The 22,633-nt window shown below is 43.0% G+C and overlaps 1 protein-coding gene across 4 annotated transcripts in view; it reads right to left on the bottom strand.

Moving 5' to 3' along the window:
• The window catches only part of ROCK2 (Rho associated coiled-coil containing protein kinase 2), a 150,826-nt gene that overhangs the window by 89,263 nt on the left and 38,930 nt on the right, over positions 1-22,633 (bottom strand). The window lies entirely within an intron of this gene.

Below are 22,633 nucleotides of genomic sequence, written 5' to 3'. Positions count from 1 at the left end.
CCCTTCTGAGGAGAGCTGAACTACCAACCAAGGATTCCAGCATTGGATCATTCCAGGCTATTTTTAAGTGACCAAATATTAATATGCTTTACTGGCATTTTGATATTTTAATAAGTTTAAAATGTAAAATTGAAGTCATTTACATTTTCAGATGTGTCTAGATTTATATTCTGCATTTCAATTTCAAAAAAGTTGTATTCACTTGGAAAGCATTCTTCCATACCTCTATCAACCTCAACAGGAAGAAAATGTTTAAACTAACAAGAAAACCTTCTAGTGTAAGAATACAGGAAGGCTTCAAAAGGTTAACGGGAAAATGGAATTAAAGATAAGTTTATTTTGGTACAAAAAGTTTTAAGGCCCATGCACAAATGTTTCCATGTGTTTTCCATGAACTTTTTGAATACCCCTCTATATCTTCCTCAGAGACTTTTCAAACAAATGAACACTTCATACTGAAGTGATGAGCTGGCTGTATTAAAACCTCCATTTACAAATAAAGACAAAAGAAACCTTTTTTTGAAACAACACTACAGCTTGACATCAACAGAAAGGCCGAATCTTTGCTTCCTCTACAACTTCGCAAAAGTTCTGTTAGGATTATGCAGATTAAATAATCAAGAAAAAAATTGGAAATAGCTAACAAATATCTTCTCCTAGCATCCCCCACAAGGGTGAAGCCAGAGAGCTTCTTCAGCAGCCAGAATATTTGAGCAGTTTCTCAACAATCTCATTGTTTTTAAAACTATTTTTAAAGATTAATCGTGTGTCATACATTTATTTTTATGAAATGTTCATTTTAATGTGATATTTTTATTTGCTAACAATTTTTATTAGAATACAGGTGGTATTACATTTATTTATAAACTTAATTTTTACTTGATGTTTTACATTAAAAAATTTTTACATCTGAAGCATGCTATATTAACTATCACTTTTAAAGAAACAGGTTCTGGGTTAGTTTCAGATACCAGTGTTTCCAGAACATGGCATTAATAACTGAGACCCAGTCACTGTGCAGGCTGGGTTCTCTCAGGACTTCACTGTAAGCCTATGTCTGTGACATATCTGAATATGCAGTCTCATATAAACCTTAAGCAGTGTCTTTTAGTGTCTACGATTTCAGCTTGTATGGTTAGTTTCTTAAAAAGTGATAAACTGAGATAAAGAAAATTTTAAAAAATAAAGCTACATTCAAGAAAAGCCTACAATCAAAGCTTCAAAGCACGTAAGAAAATTGACACTCTGCGGCCTTCCCAATTCAATTTCATGTATGTGTCAGGAGAACAGCTGAAAGTCATGGCTACACTGAAACAAAACACACCATCAACCACCACCAAATACACAAGGATCAAAAAGAAAAATGCCGGGCAACACGTAAGAGTGAACTCACACAGACCTCCTGGATTTCAGGTCAGGAAGCAGCAAGACCAATAACGGAGGGCCTAAGTGGGTGAGGGGTGAAAACCAGATTGCTACGAAACCAGTATCTGCTGAGAAAACCCCAGCTCCTAAAAGACACACACTGAAAAGTCTTCTACCCAAGCTTTACAGGAAACTGAACAACAAGGTAGGCTGTTGCGATCAATCCGTAAGTCAAGTGCCCTGCTCACCCAGTTCCTGGAGCTCCCAAATCACTACTACTACTGCCTCAGAAATGTGAATCACCTCCAGCGCAACAACGGATCTGTCCACGTGTGGAAAAGCTGCAGCAGAATAAGGCAGGGGAAGGTGTGCCAGCATCCCGCTTTTGAGAACACACGGGTAAGCCGACCAGTTTCTCCCAGATGGTTAGGAGGCTTGAAAATACATACACATATATGGAAAACTGCCCATTTTCCTAACTTTCCCTGAACACTGAAACCTTTCATACTTTGGGTGTCAAGAAGGAATGAAGAACTGGGCTTGATTTTGCTTTCACTACCCACTGCTTCTTAGCAGTTTTTAAATATCTAAATAAAATGCTACAGAGTAGGGGACAGAAAGGACAGAGGTCGGAAAGACTCCTCTAACCAGGAAAAGTCTGAAGTAACAAGCAAAATGACAGGGATACACACCTAGCAACTCCAGGCACTCGGTGCAGCTAAGATTTGGAGCACGGCAACCTGTCACAAGAGATCAAGTGTGGATCTTCCTTTGGTGGTACCCTGCTGGCACTTGAAAAGCTCTGGATTTTGGATTTTGAGATTACGATGCTCAACCTGTATGAATTCGTAAGCTACTGTCTATCTGCTCATACAGCAAAGTTCTGAATCTGAAGAGTACCTCACCTGGAGAAAACTATGCCACACCAACTGATTTGCTTTCATGTATCCATCAGCTGAATAAAAGCTCTAATGTTTAATCTGTAACTCTGTATAGCATTGTAAGTACATTAGTCCAAGACCTGTCAGTTAAATCAAATGACTAAATGTATTCCATCACTTAACAAAAAAGAAGCATTACTCGACTTTAGAGATTTTTTTTAAGAAAAGTTAACAAGAAACCATAGAGTACAGATGCCAGTGTCTCCCACATTTGTGTCGGATAGATTTGATTCACCCATAAGCTTGAGAGTCTAATGAAGCCTCAGAGCCGTTCTCCTGTTTGCTTGCACAATCCTTAGCCACTTTGCTCACCTAGATGTGTCTGTCACTCTAGGAAAGTCAGCTCTTCAGATTGCCTCAAAACAACACAGGTGGCCCGTAGTGAAGTAACAGACATCTAACAGAGCAGCATCCACACGGAGAACTAAAAGGGATGATTAAAAACTTACTTAAAACCTGAACTTCGAGATGTGAGGGAGGTGGACCCTTCCTGAATGACACCTACAGTGCTCACGGACCTTCAGCCTTTCGTTCCCTCGTGTGTCTGAATTTGCTCTTCTACACAGAACACTCTCCCTCCTCCTCCTCCTCTGCCTGCCAATGACTCCTAATTCTTACAGACGCTTTTCAGAGCTTTCTTCGTTTTAAATGTCCCTCTTCCGAGCTTTCTCACAAGTTTTTCATTTTGCCTCAATGTATTTAGCACCTGGTAAGCATCGAAAGTCAAATCAATGTAAAAAGGAGCAAACTGATACACAGACGTGTTCTAAACAAAGTAAAAAACATCAAGGAATTACAAAACCTGGGCTTTATCACCTTGGTTCTGTCACTTACTTGGTTGTGTGACCCTAGGAAAGAAATCTCTAACACCCTCACTTGTACAACATTCTGGGGAATAGTTTTCTCCTATAAAAACGAAAAATGACTTTTTTCAATAGTTTAGCAAGGCCTAAAACAGGATGAGGCACGTGAAGCTGGTCCAGCACTTGCCTGAAGCAGAAACCAAGCGCTGGGGGTGACACTATGGCTTTTCCTGCTGCCCTAGGCTCCGGTTTGGCTCATCAGACAAGACCAGACCAGGGTGCTCATTTTTCCTTTGTGACTCAGTACAGACCTCTCTGCCCTGCTTTTATCTAAAACTTTTATTTTGATAGATCTTTGCATTAATTTGTAATACTACATTAAAACATCACCTTGTTCTGTGTTATTTTGCTAGTACCCCCTTAACTTTGTGCCCAGTGCCAGCCAAGTACCTCGACCGGCTTCACCCTAACCCCACCGCTGGTCCTAAGATGCCAAATGTCTACAGTGATAGTCGTTAGCTGTAGCGTGTTTTCATTTTGAAAGAATGTATAAAGAACGATTTGATCTAACTTTCAGAATGAAAATCAGTAGAATTAAGTGTAAAGTTAGTAGCAGTCCTGATGGTGAGGGTGCTGCTACAATGAAAGTAATAATTTTAGTTATAATACTTAGTCACAATAATAAAGCAGCTACTGCTTAGAGTGCTGGAATACCAGACACAACGCCAGACGACTTACACAACAATCACCTCATTTAATCTTCCTAGCAGACTGTGCAAGGAGGTGCTATCTTTTTTTTTTTTTTCCTGAGGAAATTAGGCTTGAGGAATGTAAAACAATTTCACAGAACTGCACGGCTAAAATGTAGCAGGGCTGGTATTGGGTGTAATGCCAAGTCTCGAGTCATTATTAGCACTTTTAATACTTTTATAAGGTTCTAAGTTTTTTCTTCAAAAATAATCAGTGGGATAGGAAGTCATGAGTCAATGTACTATATATAATGTAGTATGTTATTTAGAAACACATGAATAAAATTAAGATAAAATTATTTTTGTACTACAAAACTCCTTTGGTTTATAAATCAATAATTCTTTCCACTATAAACAAGTTTTCTTCCTCAAGGAAGGTATACTGTTTTATGAAAACTTCCTACAAATTAAAACCAAAAATCAGGAATATAACCATTTTGCCATTATAAGATTTAAGAACAATTTTTAATGCATCATGTCTGAATGCTAGTCTTAATTTAATTGGTATTCAATTGAGAAACTTGGGTCAGATAAACTTGATAGCTTAATACTGATTGAAGTCAAATCAAATTTTTTAAAAGTATTTTCTATATATCTAACTCACAAAATGAAACACTATACACTGACTTTAGAGTAGAAACAACCTGTCCACCCAAGATACAACAAATATATATAAGGAAGAAAAAAAGCCTTTTAGTTTTATTAGTTTTCCTATTGTGTTCATGGTACACAGGAAAAGGAAATTAATTATATGGCCTTAATATTTTTGTTACAACAATAATTTCTAAAAGATTTATTTATTTATTTGAAGGGCAGAGCTAGAGAAAGAGCAAGAAAGCTTCCACCAGCTGGTTCTCTTCCCAAATGACTGCAAAAGGCCAGAGCTGGGCCCATCCAAAGCCAGGAGCCAAGAGTTTCTTCCAGGTCTCCCACGTGGGCGCAGGGGCCTAGGCACTTGCCCATCATCCACTGCTCTTCCAGGCCACCGGCAGGGTGCTGGATTGGAAGAGGAGCAGCCGGGACTCATCGGTGCCCAAATGCAATGCCAGTGCCACAGGCGGCAGCTTTACCTGCTCTGCCACAGCACCGGCCCCACAATAATATAGTCCGACAGCAATACTGCAGGTACAGTGATGGGCGGGTCTACACTAACTTCCTTATGAGGAAGCTAAGGCACCTGAAGCACAATGGGTTAATGGACATCTGCAGGAGCCGTGGTGACAACTTCCCTGCAGAGCATAGCCAGGAACTACAGATACTGGCGCCTGCTGGCACAGGGTTGAGCTGCCTCGTGGGATGTCTGTGTCTCATATCCGGGTGCCCTTCCAGTCCCAGCCACTACACTTCCCATCCAGCTTCCTGAGGATGTGCACACTGGGGAACAGCAGATGGTGCTCCTTGCCACCCCACAGAAGACCTGGACTGAGTTCCTGGCTCCCCGCTTCAGCTTGGCCCAGCCCTGATCTTTGCAGGCATACCCAGGGAGGAGGGAGCCAGCCTACGGAACAGCTCTGTCAGTCTGTCCCGTATCTCAGCCTTTCAAATACAATGTAAATAATAAAGAATGCTGGAAGTGATAATGGCCAACTAAATGCAAGGGAACATTCGTTTAACTGTATATATGTATATATAGACAGGTATGCCAGCCACTTAACAGTAGAGTTATTTCAGCATTTTTGAAATTCCAAAAGATAAAACAGATGACAGTTTGCGGTGATAAAGACAGATTTACTGCGGTGGGTGGTAAAACAATTTAATCACGTTCACAATGACAAAGAACCACCCTCCAAACCTTTGTTTCCAGAAAACTGTTTAGTTAATTAAACCAAGAGAACCTTCTCTTTCATTTTATGACAAGAAATTTGTTCAGATGTTTCCGTCCTCAGAATCCTAAAGATAGAAAATCATTTCTCCACAAATGTGAACTTAATTTCAGCTTCATCTCTAAATCCAAGAGCAATCACTTAATAAATGCCAGTTATGATTATTACCATTATTTCCAATATTACCAGAACACACACTGCATTTACAGTTACATAATTAAAAGAGATCTTAATTTTAGAGAGCCAGAAAGGTGTTTTAAGCCACTTCCCACCCAGCTTCCTGCTAACACATGCCCTGGAAAGGCAGCAGCCAACGGCTCCAGTACTTGTGTCCTGCCACCAATGTGGATGTGGGAGATTCACGCTCCTGACTCCAGCCTCGTCCAGCCTGGTTGTTGCAGGCCTCGGGGGAGTGAACCAGCAGACAGCAGATCTCTCTCTGTGTCTGTCTCTATCTCAGTGTTCCTCTGCCTTTCAAATAAAATGAAAATATATAAATAATTTAAAATTTTAAAAATTCTGACTTTAACATCTAAATATATCAACACATTTCTGATCCTAGCAGATAGAATGAAAAGGGTCCCATCACTAATTTAATGAGTTCCATAAAGAACATCTAATTACATCTAATCACAGGGCTAGTATAACAACTAACCAATTTCTTTTTGTGAAGTCAAAGGAAACAAAAATTTTGTTATGAATGTATCTAATTTTAATCAATTTAAAGAACTTTTTAATTCCCCAGTAGTTTTTAATTAATCATATTTCAATTCTATACAGTTTCAAATTTTATTTTAGTCAATTAAAATCCTGGAGACATTATATAGAACATGTTTGGAGCATCATTATTTATTTATAACAAGAAACTCAAACTAAAAATCTGGAAACAAAAAACTAAATTTTATTGGGGCAGGCGCCGCAATACTGTGGGTAAAGCCGCCACCTACAGTGACGGCATCCCATTTGGGCACCGGTTCCAGTCCCAGCTGCCCCACTTCCACTTCCAATCCAGCTCCCTACTAATGTGCCTGGGAAAGCAGTGGAAGATGGCCCAAGTGCTCGGGCCCCTGTATCCATGTGGGAGACACAGAAGAAGCTTCAGGCTCCTGGCTTCAGATCAACCCAGCTCTGGCCATTGTGGCCACTTGGGGAGTGAACCAGCAGATGGAAGATCTGTCTGCCTCTGCCTCTGCTTCTCTGTAACTATGCCTTTCAAATAAATAAATAAACCAGGAGAAGCACCTGGCTCCTGGCTTCGGATCAGCGCGGTGCGCTGGCTGCAGTGTGCCTGCCACGGTGGCCATTGGAGGGTGAACCAACGGCAAAGGAAGACCTTTCTCTCTGTCTCTCTCTCTCACTGTCCACTCTACCTGTCAAAAAAAACATATAAATAAAATAAATCTTTCTAAAAAAAAAAAAGCTAGCAATCATTTAAAAAGACAGGAAGTGGCCGGCGCCGCAGCTCACTAGGCTAATCCTCCGCCTAGCGGCGCCGGCACACCGGGTTCTAGTCCCGGTCGGGGCTCCGGATTCTGTCCCGGTTGCCCCTCTTCCAGGCCAGCCCTCTGCTGTGGCCAGGGAGTGCAGTGGAGGATGGCCCAGGTGCTTGGGCCCTGCACCCCATGCGAGACCAGGAAAAGCACCTGGCTCCTGGCTCCTGCCATCGGATCAGCGCGGTGCGCCGGCCGCAGCGCGCCGGCCACGGCGGCCATTGGAGGGTGAACCAACAGCAAAGGAAGACCTTTCTCTCTGTCTCTCTCTCTCTCACTGTCCACTCTGCCTGTCAAAAAAAAAAAAAAAAGACAGGAAGTAAGTTTTTAAAAATTAATGTTGGCCGGTGCCGCAGCTCACTAGGCTAATCCTCCACCTGCGGCGCTGGCACCCCAGGTTCTAGTCCCAGTTGGAGCACCGGGTTCTGTCCTGGTTGCCCCTCTTCCACTCCAGCTCTCTGCTGTGGCCAGGGAGTGCAGTGGAGGATGGCCCAGGTGCTTGGGCCCTGCACCCACGTGGGACACCAGGAGGAAGCATTTGGCTTCTGGCTTTGGATCGGCGCAACACGCGCAGCGGCCATTTGGGGGGTGAACCAACAGAAAGAGGACCTTTCTCTCTGTCTCTCTCTCTCTCACTAACTCTGCCTGTCCGAAAAAAAAAAAATGATGTTAAAAGAACACTAAATTGAACGTGATAATTCTAAAGGGAAGACTACATATGAAAAAATAACAGAAATGCAGCAAAAGGAGTAAGACACGAAAATAGTAGCAGTGAGCATTTAGCCTCATGGCTATGAAGCCTGTGTCCCACATCAGAGTGCCCGAGTTTGATTCCCAGTTTCAGCTTCTAACTCCAGTTTCCTGCCAATGCAGATCTGGGGAGGCAGAGAGATGGTTCCTGGGTTCCAGCCATCCTCACAGGAGATCTGTATTGCTTTCTTGGTGCCTGGCTCCAACCCTGGCCCAGACACAGCAATTCCAGGTACCTGGAGACTGAGTCAGCAGATGGCAGCATTTTCCATCCATCCCATCCATCCCATCCATCCCATCCATCCCATCCATCCATCCATCCCATCCATCCCATCCATCCATCCATCCCATCCATCCCATCCATCCCATCCATCCCATCCATGCATCCCATCCATCCCATCCATCCATCCATCCCATCCATCCCATCCATCCATCCATCCCATCCATCCCATCCATCCATCCCATCCATCCATCCATGCATCCCATCCATCCATCCCATCCATCCCATCCATCTTTTCCTCTCAAATACATATTTGGTAAAATCTAAGGGAACGAGATCTAAGGTGTAACAGAACACAGTCTTGATAAATTTAGACTTGTTGAAAACTTACTCGTATTATCTATAGCTTTCCATATCTCTATTGAAACACATCCTATTTTAAATTCCAGGACACTTCACTGTTCTCTGCCTCCCACAAGTCATATGCTCTTTTTTTTTTTCCTCTTCTCTGAAATCCAATAAATGTCACTTCAACTCAAAACTTGAACTGTGGGGCCGGCGCTGCAGCTCACTTGGTTAATCCTCTGCCTGTGGCGCCAGCATCCCATATGGGCGCCGGTTCTAGTCCCGGTTGCTCCTCTTCCACTCCAGCTCTCTGCTGTGGCCTGGGAAAACAGTGGAGGATGGCCCAGGTGCTTGGGCCCCTGCACCCATGTGGGAGACCAGGAGGAAGCTCCTGGCTCCTGGCTCCGGATCGGTGTAGCTCCGACCGTTACAGCCACTTGGGGAGTGAACCAACGGAAGGAAGACCTTTCTCTCTGTCTCTCTCTCTCTCTCTCTCACTGTCTGCAACTCTGCCTGTCAAATAAATAAATAAAATCTTAAAAAAAAAAAACAAAACAAAACAAAACAAAACAAAACCTTGAGCTGGGATCTTTACAGGGATTAATAAGATTAATGTGAGAGGGCCAGCACTGTGGCATAGAGGGTTAAAGCCCTGGCCTGAAGTGCTGGCATCCCTAAGGGCACTGGTTCAAGTCCTGGCTGCTCACTCCAATCCAGCTCCCTGCTCATGCACCTGGGAAAGCAGCAGAGGATGGCCCAAATCCTTGGGCCCCTGGACCTTCGTGGGAAACCTGGAAGAAGCTCCTGGCTCCACACTTCGGTTAGGTTCAGCTTCAGCTGTTGTGGCCATTTGGGGAGTAAACCAGCAGATAGAAGACTTCTCTGTCTGTCTCTACCTGTCTCTGTAACTCTTTCAAGTAAACAAAATAAATCTTAAAAAAAAAAAAAAAAAAAGATTAACGTGGTAAGAACTTAAATTTTTCCCATCCAATAACAAAGTAGTTCTGTTAACATTTTTCATTTCCTTCAGTAAAGTATTGATTATACATAGTCTAAATACTTCTTGCTAAGTCTATTGCTTGGTATTTTACTTTTTGTGGCTATTGTCACATTATATTTTATTGGCCACGTGTAAGACACAGAGTTCTTTTTAATTTAAAGTTCCTGACAGAAATATGTTTGATATATTCCATTTCTTATCACTGATCATGTTCAAACATGAACTTAGTAATTAAGAATATGATTTCCTTAAAAATTCCTTAAATTAAAATTTCTTAAATTCTAATTCTTTAAATTCTGTTAAAAATCTATACAAAAGCTAAATGAAGTTCCTGGCAAACATGGGTGAGAGTAGTGATTAGGTCAGGAAAAGCTGCATCCTGAGGCGCAGGAAAACTCTATTCCTTGACCTGAGTACTGGTTACAGGGATGCTGACTGCAAAAATGCACTGAGCTATGTGCATATAATACACACACTCACTTCTGAGTGTTTCAATGAGGCACACATCAATCAAAATGCTTTGGATACACTGGATAACAATAAACTGGCTGACAAGATTAAAACATCGGTGCCTGTGCTGTGGTACAGAGGGTTAACGCCCTGGCCTGAAGCACCGGCATCACATAAGGCCACGGGTTCTAGTTCCGGCTGCTCCACTTCAGATCCAGCTCTCTGCTATGGCCTGGGATAGCAGTAGAAGATGGCCTGAGTCCTTGGGCCCCTGCACCCGTGTCGGAGACCCAGAGAAGTTCCTGGCTCCTGGCTTCGGATCAGCGCAGTACTGGCCGTTGCGGCCAACTGGGGAGTGAACCAGTGGATGGAAGACCTCTCTCTCTTTCTCTGCCTCTCCTCTCTATGTGTAACTCTTTCAAGTAAAAAATAAATAAATCTTAAAAAAAAAAGATTAAAACATCAAAAGAAAAATGAACAGTAAAACATTAAAAAACCTGTAGGCCACCACTGCGCTTTATACTCATGTACCTCAACTAATATACCATCTTCTCTATGAGATCAAAACGATTAAGATACACTTCCTCAGGTTTGCTAAATTTCAATGAAGGCTTCTACTGTAGAGACTTATCTTTGTTTGTGTCAAAGTGCAGGGAGAGTGTGGAGTCACAGAATCTTACACCTTGGATTCCATCCCATATTCCCGATAAGGAAGGCTGCTTCTCAAAATCCTTAAATACAATTCAGCAGCTGTGAATGGGAACTGGACAAGTGCCAGGCGGCAGAATCTGAGATGGAATTAAAGGAACTTTAAACACAAAACTATCTCTCCCGATTATTAGAATTTCATTCATATATATCACAATATTGCTGTTAATGTTTTTGCTATAGATTAAAAATTTTCATTTTATATCCACATAAAAACAGATAGTAGGGATATTTCAATGTTATATCCACATCAGAACCACAGACATAATTCTCAATTTTCTAGTAAATATCAATCAAACCTAAACAACGAACTTGTTACAACCAAGTACTTTACAAATAAAGTTCACACAAAAATCAAAAGGCAAAAATGAGTGCCCACAAATCACATTAGGAAATTAACATTTACAGAGCATACTATGTGCAAAAGAAGGTAATTTTCCCAATTCTCATAAAATCTCTCCCCTAGGAAAAAACGTAAGAAATGGAGAAGTGTTTGGGGACAGTCCTCTAAGTGTATGACAGAAACCAGAAGCAGCTCTGTCTGCTATGCACACAATTACACGGGACTCATGAAAGAACACGTGACAAGAAGGAAACAGGTGTTGGTGGGTGGTTGTTTTAAAGCCCCTTCTCTGTTCTTCCTTTCTCCTTCTAACTGCATGTCCATGCAGACCCAACAGCCTACATAATCTAATGAAAAAGTAAAAATATTCTTTTCAACAGAAGCTACACAAGCAAAGTATATCTTTACTCAGGAAGCAATAATTTTCCCACACACCTTGGGAAACTTTAAGTAAACATTTTTAAAAATTAAAAAAGGGGCAGACAATGTGGTACAGAGGGTTAAGCCACCACTTGGTATTTCCACATCCCATATTGTAGTGCCAGTGTGAACCTAGGTTATTCTGCTTCTAAACCAGCTTCCTGTTAATACATCCTAGAAGGAGCAGATGGGATGATGGCTCAATGGCTTGGGTTCCTGGCATCCACATAAGATATCCAGATGGAATTATGGGCTCCTAACTTTAGTCTAGCTGTTGTGGGAGTGAACCAACAAATGAAAGATTTCTTTTTTTTTTTAAAAAAATGAATGCATGTAATCACAGATTTAAGAGAATACCAAACTGCAAGTAGTACGCCATCCCAGATATAGATAATGCTAAACTTCAAGTAGTAAAAGTAGCAAAAAGAAAATGGCCAAGTGAACCCTTCACTTACTCCCCGGCTAAGTTCTTACTCTCCCAAAAATGGTTAGCATTATCTGAAGCCTATTTGAAACAGGGAACTGAATCCATAATTACTACTAAAGCATAAAATATTCTGCTATACCTTATATTTCAATAACAAAAATCTCAAATCTGATTGAAAAATAAGGGAGTGATCCAAATATTAAGGGAAATATGATTTTTCTCAACATGTTAAATGTGTTTTTAAATGATGATCAGCACACCTTCTCAAATTAAAGAGAAAGCCTTAGCAATACAACATAGGAAGATATTAAGGAAAAGAGCCAAAAATCATGCAGAATTGCCACCCTACAGTGAAAACTGTAGCTTCAAAAACCCCTATACTTTGGGAGCTGGCATTTGGCCTAGCCAATAAGATTCAGCTTGCGGCGCCTACATCCCATATCAGAGTGCCAGATTTCAAGTCTCAGCTCAGCTTCCAATTCCAGCTTCTTGCAAATCCATGCTGGGAAGCAGCAGATGATGGCACTAATACTTGGACCCCCACCATCCCTGTGGGAGACATGGACTGAGTTCCAGCTCCAAGCTTTGGTCTGGCCTGGCCCCAGCTGTTATGGGCATTTGGCAAGTGAACCAGAGGAGCAGGAATTTCTCATTCTGTCTGTGCCACTCTCCATCTTTCTCTTAAATAAATGAAAACTTTAAACACACACGCACACACTCTACACAGCTGACGACATCAAGCCATCGGGTGAGATTCCAAAGCACAGATGAAGAAACAGAGAAGACATTTCTCCTTGGTTTAAAAAATGTAAACAAGGACCCCACACTGGGGAGCAGGTTAGAGTGCTCTCTGCAACCCCAGCATCCCACATGAGCAGTGGTTCAGGCCCCAGTTGCCCCACTTCAGTCCAGTTCCTTGCTAATATGGCTGGGAAAGCGGTAAAAGATGGTCCAACTATTTGAGCCCCTGCATCCATGTGGGAGACTCGGATCGAGTTCCAGGCTCCTGGCTTCTGCCTGGCCCCGCCCGCACCAGTCACTGTGGCCATTTGAGGAGTCAACCAATAGATGGAAGACATCTGATTCTGGCTCTGGCTCTCTGTAACTCTGCCTTTCAAAAAAAATAAACAAACAAACAAAAACTGAAGACAATGGACATGAAGGTCTTCCAGGACTAAATCTCAAAAGAAAAACCACTGACACCTCAAGGTTTAGTGAAGGCTGTAGACGCTGCTATGTCCACCAGGCTGGTACAAGGCCAACAGAGACTGAGCTGCGCTGATAGTTTGATTTGATTTGTTACTACTCTATTACTCTCCTATTTAAAAGTAGTATAGGTTTTTGTAATCTAATCCTATCCTATTTTTCTCATAAACCCTGTTAAAGTGTATAAATTTTGCAGAGCATGAAAATTTTCAGAATTTGTACTTCATGTCAGTGACTGAACAAAGCCAAAGCTGCTGCAATTAAACAAGAGACAAGACAAATTCTAGAAAACAGGATCATGAAAACCAATCTCTACCACTTCTGAATGACGTTTAAGGTCCTGAATTCCTTTCAGCACTTCACCAATTTTGATTAACCTCAATGATAAAACGTTGGAAAGAGTTTTTGTTTTGTTTCATTTATTTAACATCAAAAGATGCTTTTTAAAAGATACCACTGGGCCGGCGCCGTGGCTCACTAGGCTAATCCTCCGCCTTGCGGTGCCGGCACACCGGGTTCTAGTCCCGGTCGGGATGCCAGATTCTGTCCCAGTTGCTCCTCTTCCAGGCCAGCTCTCTGCTGTGGCCAGGGAGTGCAGTGGAGGATGGCCCAAGTGCTTGGGCCCTGCACCCCATGGGAGACCAGGAGAAGCACCTGGCTCCTGCCATCGGATCAGCGCGGTGCGCCGGCCGCAGCGCACTGGCCGCGGCGGCCATTGGAGGGTGAACCAATGGCAAAGGAAGACCTTTCTCTCTGTCTCTCTCTCTCACTGTCCACTCTGCCTGTCAAAAAAAAATAATAAAAAAATAAAAATAAATAAAAAAATAAAAGATACCACTGGCGGGGTTGGCGCTGTAGCGCAGCGGGTTAACGCCCTGACCTGAAGCGCCGGCATTCTATATGGGCACCAGTTCGAGACCCAGCTGCTCTACTTCCAATCCAGCTCTCTGTTATGCCTCTCCTCTCTCTGTGTAACTCTGACCTTCAAATAAATAAATAAATCTTAAAAAAAAAAAAAAAAGATACCGCTGGCAAACACTGGTTCTTCTTGCTAGTTTTGTAAAATAACTGAAATGTGTGAAAACAATGTGGTGGAAGGCACGTTTTCTGGACAGCAGACACCTTTGAAGGGCACACAGAAAACTCGGGAGCCTCCTGCTCCGGTCCAGCTTCTTCAAGCATAAACGTGCACTTTCATGCCCTCTTCAAAGTATTCGTCAGCTTCTGAGTGCCTGGCAACAGAGCCCAACACCTTAAACCAGCACTCAGAATGCTTCGCCATGTGCCCCATCAACCCTCGTAATCTTACCTCCCAGTACATCTTACCACTCTTCCTTCACATTCACACTGCCCAAAACAGAAGTTGCCAGTCATGTGTGGCGACTGAGCAGTTGAAACAGACTAGCCCAAATCAAGACAATTAGTACATCTATATGTGTAAAACACGTATTTCCTTTACTTAGTATAGAGTTGATCTTCTGTATATAAAGGTAATTAAAAATGAATCTTAACGAAGAATGGGACGGGAGAGGGAGTAGATGGGTTGGGAGTGGAGGTGGCAGGGTGGTTATGAGGGGAAGAACCACTATAATCCAAAAGTTGTACTTTCAAAATTTATATTAAATAAATTTTTTTCTATTAAAAAAAATCACATATTTCATTTTAAGGACTTAGCACCCAAACAAGAATGTAAAATATCAGGAACAAGTATTTGGCGCAGCGGCTCAAGTCGCTGCTTGGGACACCTATACCCCATGTAAGAGTCCCAGCAACTCTGCTTCTGATCCAGCTTCCCGCTAATGTGTCTGGGAGGCAGCATGCAATGGCTGAAGTACTTAGGTTTCTATCACCCACAGAGGAGACCTGGACAGAGGTTTCAGGCTCCCACATGGAGTTCAGCCTGGCACAGCCTCAGCTGTTCTGGGCATTTGGGGAGTGAACAAGCAGGCAAGAAGATCTCCATCTGTCTCCATGTCTCTCTGTTTACCTACCTTTCTTTTTCTTTGTTTTACAGATTTATTTATTTATTTATTTGAAAGAGTTACACAGAGAGAGGATAGGCAGAGAGAGTCTTCCATCTGCTAGTTCACTCCCCAACTGGCCACAATGGCCAGAGCTGTGCCAATCCAAAGTCAGGAGCCAGGAGCTTCTTCCAGGTCTCCCACATGGGTGCAAGGGCCCAAGCATTTGGACCATCTTCCACTGCTTTCCCAGGCCATAGCAGAGAGCTGAATCAGAAGTGGAGCAGCCGAGACTCAAACCAGCGCCCATAAGGGATGCCAGCACAGCAGGCGGCGGCTTTACCACTACGCCACAGCGCCTGCCCCCTACCTACCTTTCAAATAAAATGAAAACAGACTTTTTTAAAAGAAGACTTCAATTAAAAAATTAAATCTCAGTAATTTAAAATATTGATTATATGTTAAAATGTAATATTCTGGTTATATGGGGTTACATGAAACATGAAAATTAATTATACCTGTTTCTATTTTTTAAAATGAAGTTACTACAAAAATTTACTGATGTGACTCTGCCAGCCAAGTGACCTTTCACCTTCCACACTGATTTTTCTACTATTTTCTGTGTAACTCTTTCAAGTAAATAAAGAAATCTTTAAAAAAAATGTTTTTTAGCACCTCTATTTGTCCAAATCTTTGCTATTCATTAAAGACCAACTCAAATAAAGTTTATTTTACTAAAAGTTCCTTCATGATGCTCCAGGATACAAATCTCCCGTATTCCAAACTTCCACACACTACAGGGTCCTCAAAGAACGTGTCACTTTGTACTTGTAGCATCAACTGTTATGCACAGCTTATCACATCTATCAGCTATGAATTCCTTAAGCACAGAACTCTTCAACTTCACTTGGATTCCTCTGTTTCTGCCGTAGTACCTTACACAGAATCCCCCTCCAATACCAAATCAGATTACAAAAGTGCTGGTGATGCAATCTTCAGAGATTACACAGTCATGCTTGTTAAAGCAACAAAGTAAAACCCTTTCACATAATGAACTGGGGAGGGGGAGAAGTTCCTGCCCCTCAGGGTCACTCAGAACACTCTTCCTCCTTCCTTCCTGAAAACCCTGGGCTTTGAGTGCTACCAACAGTGATCCACCATCACTTCTCCTGGTATCATTTACGACCCCCTACACCCAACACCTTCAGTCTCCAAATACTTTAGCTCCTTGCTCCCAGTTACTCTCGCCAACACTAATCCTGTAGTAATTCTTGGCAATATCCATATTCTTGTAGATATCATCCCAGCATCCTGAACACCCACTTCTGTAGTCTCTTTAAACTTATCATTAATAAATTATATAATAATCCCCACATCATCTCATAATTCTCTCTCTTCCTTTCTCTCTCCTCCTCCTCTCTCTCTCCCCTCTCTCTCAATTACTGCCATTGGCATGAAAATTTATTGATATTTCTCTTATCCTTAAGAAAATAAAGTACGGGGCCGGCACCATGGCACAGTACGTTAATCCTCCGCCTACAGCGCCAGCATCCCATATGGGCACCGGTTCTAGTCCTGGCTGTTCCTCTTCCAATCCAGCTCTCTACTATGGCCTGGGAAAGCAGTGGAAGATGGCCCAAGTCCTTGGGCCCCTGCACCCACGTGGGAGACCTGGAGGAAGCTCCTGGCTTCGGATCAGCGCAGCTCCGTAGTTGCGGCCATTTGGGGAGTGAACCAAGGGAAGCAAAACTTTCTGTCTCTTTCTCACACTGTCTGTAACTCTACCTCTCAAATAAATAAATAAAATCTTTTTTAAAAAGAAAGTAAAATATAATAATCTCCTTTTTTAAAAAATTTATTTACTTGAAAGTCAGAGTTACACAGAAAGAGAAGGAGAGGCAGAGAGAGAGAGAGAGAGAGAGCGAGCGAGTGGTGTCTTCCATTGGCTGGTTCACCCCCTAACTGGCCACCACAGATGGAGCTGCGCCAACCCAAAGCCAGGAACTTCCTCTGGGTCTTCCACGCGGGTACAGGGGCCCAAGGACTTGGGCCATCCTCCACTGGTTTCCCAGGCCACAGCAGAGAGCTGGATTGGAAGTGGAGCAGCCAGGATACGAACTGGCGCCCATATGAGATGCTGGCACTGCAAGGGGTGGCTTTACTCCCTCGCCACAGCGCCGCCCCAGTAATCTCCTTCTTAAACACCATCTCCTATTATTCCAGCTCAATCTGATCCCTCAGCTCCACAGGGAGCTTTACTCCACGTCCTATCACATTCTACTCGCCTCTGCCTTCTGTACTCACACATACTTTCATGTAACTTAAACTCCACAATCATCACACTTGCTATCTTTTACTTATGCTCTTGCTCCTCTCACTTAATCATATTATACTGGGAAAACCATATCCCATTCTCTGTCAATACTTATAGATCCAGAGCTAAATCTGACTTTAGAAAAACACAGATGGGGCCAGCGTGGTGGCAGAGCGGGTAAAAGCTGCCATCTGCAGCGCCAGCATCCCATATGCATGCCGGTTGGAGTCCCAGCTGCTCCACTTTCGACCCAGCTCTCTGCTACGGCCTGGGAAAGCAGTGGAAGACGGCCCAAGTCCTTGGGCCCCTGCACCTGCGTGGGAAACACAGAAGCTCCTGGCTTCGGATCAGCCCAGCTCTGGCCTTTGCAGCCATTTGAGGAGTGAACCAGAGGATGGAAGACCTCTGTCTCTCCTTCTCTGTATAACTCTGCCTTCCAAATAAATAAATAATTCTTAAAAACGGGGCGGGGGGGGGGGGGCGGCTAGCACTGTGGTGCAGCAGGTTAAAGCCCTGGCCTGAAGCACCAGCATCCCATATGGGCATCAGTTCTAGTCCTGGCTGCTCCACTTCCGATCCAGCTCTCTGCTGTGGCCTGGGAAAGCAGCAGAAGATGGCCCAAGTCCTTGGACCTCTGCACCCACACGGGAGACCTGGAAGAAGCACCTGGCTCCTGACTTCAGATTGGCACAGCTCTGGCCAGCGCGGCCATCTAGGGAGTGAACCAGCAGATGGAAGATCTCTCTCTCTGTCTCTACGTGTCTCTGTAACTCTGTCTTTCAATAAAAAAATCTTTAAAAAAAATGAGAACCATGCTCAAGCGGCCCTCAGCCACCTGGCAACCCTGGAGTACTTCCCTGGCTCGTTCTCTCTCCCACTCTTCCGGATGATTCCACTGTCTCCTCTTCTTCAAAACTCTCTGCCAACCTCATTCTCAGCTGAAGTCCTTGCTTCTTACCTCACTGAGAACTTACACAAGCCCCCATCACCAAACCTACCCACATTCTGGCATCTGTGCCCAAATATTCTCTTTCCTCCTACGAGGTTGTATCGTCCCAGCTACAGCCAATACTTCTACCCACACACTAAATATTCCATTCCCTCGTGCCCATTAACAACACTACAGCAATTCTGTCTCCCCACCACCTCATCTCATAATTCCTTCTCTCTTCCTATCCTCCTGCTCCTGCCTTCCCTCTCCTTTCTCTTGCACATTCTCTCTCGCTCTGATTATTATGAAAATCTATTGATATTTCTCTTACCCTTAAGAAAATAAAATCTCTTAACCCCACGTCCCACATGGTCACCATTTCACTTCTCTTTACCAAGAAAATTCTTTGACAGAGGGTTACCCGCGCAGGCTCTCCCGGCTCCTTCTCTTCAGACCTTGCTCCAACAGTTCCGCCCCCACCAACCACCACGAACCAAACTCTTCTCACGTTCATCAATGACCTACGGGGTGGGGAACCTTGCTTGGTTGCCCAGGGCCATGTGGATATGTGTAACATCAAAAACATCAATTCAAAGGTTAGCTTACTATAAATGGGTTGAATTGGGAGTCCCACCTGGCAGGGACAGACCAAACAACTTTGCAGCCTTGAACAGCCCGTGGGCCAGCCATTCTCCATCCCTATGTGCTAACCCAGTGATAATTCCTCAGTTCACATCTTGCTGGATCTATAAACATCTCTGAGCAGTCCTTTAGCATCTACTTTTTTTAAAGATTTATTTACTTTATTTGAAAGTCAGAATCCAGAGAGGGAGAGACTTTCTATCTGCCCATTCATTCCACAGATGACTGCAACGGCCAGGAACTAAGAGCTTCATCCGAGTCTCCCACAAGGCGGGCAGGGGGCCAAGTACACAGGCCACCTCCCTGCTTGCCCAGGGGCATCAGCAGTGAGCGGGATCACCAGTGCAGCAGCTGGGACTCAAACTGGTACTCATAAGGGATGCTGACATCGCAGGCAGTGGCTTACCCACTGCTCCATAATGCTGACTCCAAAGCCTAGACTTTCACTTGAGTCCTCTAAAGGACTACATCCCAGAAGTAAATAAGGGCCAGCGCCGCGGCTCACTAGGCTAATCCTCCGCCTGCGGTGCCGGTACCCCGGGTTCTAGTCCCGGTCGGGGCACCAGGTTCTGTCCCAGTTGCTCCTCTTCCTGTCCAGCTCTCTGCTGTGGCCCAGGAGTGCAGTGGAGGATGGCCCAAGTCCTTGGGCCCTGCACCCCATGGGAGACCAGGAGGAAGCACCTGGCTCCTGCCTTCGGATCAGCGCAGCGCGCCGGCCGCAGCGGCCATTGGAGGGTGAACCAACAGCAAAGGAAGACCTTTCTCTCTGTCTCTCTCACTGTTCACTCTGCTTGAGAGAGAGAGAGAGAGAGAGAGAGAGAGAGAGAGAGAAATCCTCTCTGAAGAGAGGTAACATTACCTCATTATCTAAGCAACTGTTCATATACAATGTTCAGTCAAACATTAGCAGCATACCAAAAGACAAAACTAAAATATCACAGAACCAAGAAAGAGCACACACGCGCGCACGCACACACACACACACACACACATCACTATAGGAAATCCAGAATCTTAACACAAACTTCAAAACTTACTGCTATTAATCTGTTTAAAATAACAAGATGGAAAATTTCAGATGAAAACTTGAAATTATAATCAAATGAAAATTATGAAACTATAACCAAAGTGATATTAAGAATTTAATAGATTAGACGCTGATTAACTGCAAGACAGAAAGAAAACATTCAGAGGGAAAAAGAAGAAGAAAAGGAACCTAAGAAACAAAGGCATGCGGTGAAATGCCCAGCACACATAACTGAAGACCTGGAGAAGGAAGAGGCAAGAGAACTACAAAAACCATCAAGACACAGATTCAAGAAGTGAAAAAAACTAAAGCAAAATAAACACAAATAAAATAAACTGTGCACACCTCACAATAAAGCTGCTAAACATCAAAGAGTTCTCTTTTTTTTTAACTTTTATTTAGTAGATATAAATTTCCAAAGTACAGTTTATGGATTACAATGGCTTTTCCCCCCCATAACTTCCCTCCCACCCACAACCCTCCCATCTCCCGCTCCCTCTTCCATTCCATTCACATCAAGATTCATTTTCGATTATCTTTATATACAGAAGATCAGTTTAGTATATATTAAGTAAAGATTTCATCAGCTTGCACCCACACAGAACACGAATTGCCAAAAACTGTTTGAGCACTAGTCATATCATTAATTCACACTGAACTACACATTAAGGACAGAGATCCTACATGGGGAGTAAGTGCACAGTGACTCCTGTTGTTGACTTAACAAATTGACACTCTTGTTTAAGGCGTCAGCAATCTCCCCAGGCTCTAGTCATGAGATGCCAAGGTCATGGAAGCCCCCTGAGCTCGCCGACTCTGATCTTATTTCGACAAGGCCATAGTCAAAGTGGAAGTTCTCTCCTCCCTTCAGAGAAAGGTACCTCCTTCTTTACATCAAAGAGTTCTAAGCTCAGTTAGTCACCTTTTTTCCTGGAAAGTTAATTTTTACTTGGAGAACAGATGAACTATGTTTATTCACCTGGATACTAGCAGACAATTTCACAAAAATGAATTATTTCAAGAATACCTGACAGCATTTACAGTATTTATGGCCAATGAAAAAATGCAAGGGCAATTTTTGGATATTATACAAGAAAATGTCAATATCTGGGTAGCAATATTTTATGATGACTAATGCATGATGTTACAAAATTATGAATGGGTAAAGATTCAATGAAAGTACAAGAGACAACAATGGATGTAATAAAGTTATTTCAAGATCCCCAGTGGATGCCTGAAACGGCATACAGTACCAAATCCTAAATATACTATACACACACATACATAATACATGCATAATATATGCATACATACATAATATATGTACATATATAATCTATACTATACAATACATATATATTTATACACATATAAATACAGACACATATATATGCACACCCTATTTGCACTATGCTTTTTCCTATACATATGTATCTATCATAAAATTTAGTTTATGAAATTAGACACAGTAAAAGATTAATGACTACTACTACTAAGATAAATTATGACAGTACACTGTAATAAAACAGCATCACTGCTCTTGCGCTCTGGACCCCTGTTAGGTGAAACACGGGCTACCTGAACACAGCACAGCAACGGCTCCTGTCTGATAAACAAGGGGCCACCACGTGACTAATGGATGGACAACACTCACAGACTGGACCCAGGTGACACAAGACATCATCACACTACTCAGAATGGCATGCAGATTAAAACTGCTGAACTATTTCTGGAATTTTCCAAGTAATATTTTCCAACTGCAGGTAACTGTAGAAATAAAAATTGAGGATGGGGGGACTACTGTATAACAAAAACGCTCACTGATAACAGGTTTTAGATACCACACTGCAACTGACCATTAAAAAAAACTACCACTCATCATTCTGGTATGACAACAAGAAAGAATAAACTAAATAATCTAAAAATGCCATTAATATACTCCTTTCCAACTACCTATATGTGCAATGTGCATTTTTACTCATTTACTTCAACCAAGACAACAAATCAAAATACACTTCATGAAGAAGCAGATGAGAATCCAGCTATTTTTACTAAAGACAGACATTAGAAAGATTTGCAGAAAACACAGGACAATACCATTACTCTAGAAATATGTAGGTCAATATATAACGGTTTTATTACAACTATTTCCAATAAATTAACAAATGCATATTTTAAATTTATTGCAGATTTTTTTTTTTTTTTTGACAGGCAGAGTGGACAGTGAGAGAGAGAGACAGAGAGAAAGGTCTTCCTTTGCCATTGGTTCACCCTCCAATGGCCGCCGCGGCCAGCGCGCTGCGGCCGGCGCACCACGCTGATCCGATGGCAGGAGCCAGGAGCCAGGTGCTTCTCCTGGTCTCCCATGGGGTGCAGGGCCCAAGCACCTGGGCCATCCTCCACTGCACTCCCGGGCCACAGCAGAGAGCTGGCCTGGAAGAGGGGCAACCGGGACAGAATCCGGCGCCCCGACCGGGACTAGAACCCGGTGTGCCGGCGCCGCAAGGTGGAGGATTAGCCTAGTGAGCCGCGGCGCCGGCCAATTTATTGCAGATTTTAGTTAATACTTTAAAAAATACCTTTCTTAAAGTCTAAGCTTTTTTTAAAAAAGAGCTTTATTGAGGTAAAATTGAAACACAATAAATTGCTCACGTTTGGGGGGAAGCCATTGTAATCCATAAGTCGTACTTTGGAAATTTATATGCATTAAATAAAAGT

The sequence above is a fragment of the Oryctolagus cuniculus genome, chromosome 2, assembly GCF_051225735.1.
Source record: "Oryctolagus cuniculus isolate XC-2025 breed Fujian yellow rabbit chromosome 2, ASM5122573v1, whole genome shotgun sequence".
In the NCBI taxonomy this organism is placed as follows: domain Eukaryota; kingdom Metazoa; phylum Chordata; class Mammalia; order Lagomorpha; family Leporidae; genus Oryctolagus; species Oryctolagus cuniculus.
This window is presented reverse-complemented; position numbering and strand designations above follow the sequence as displayed.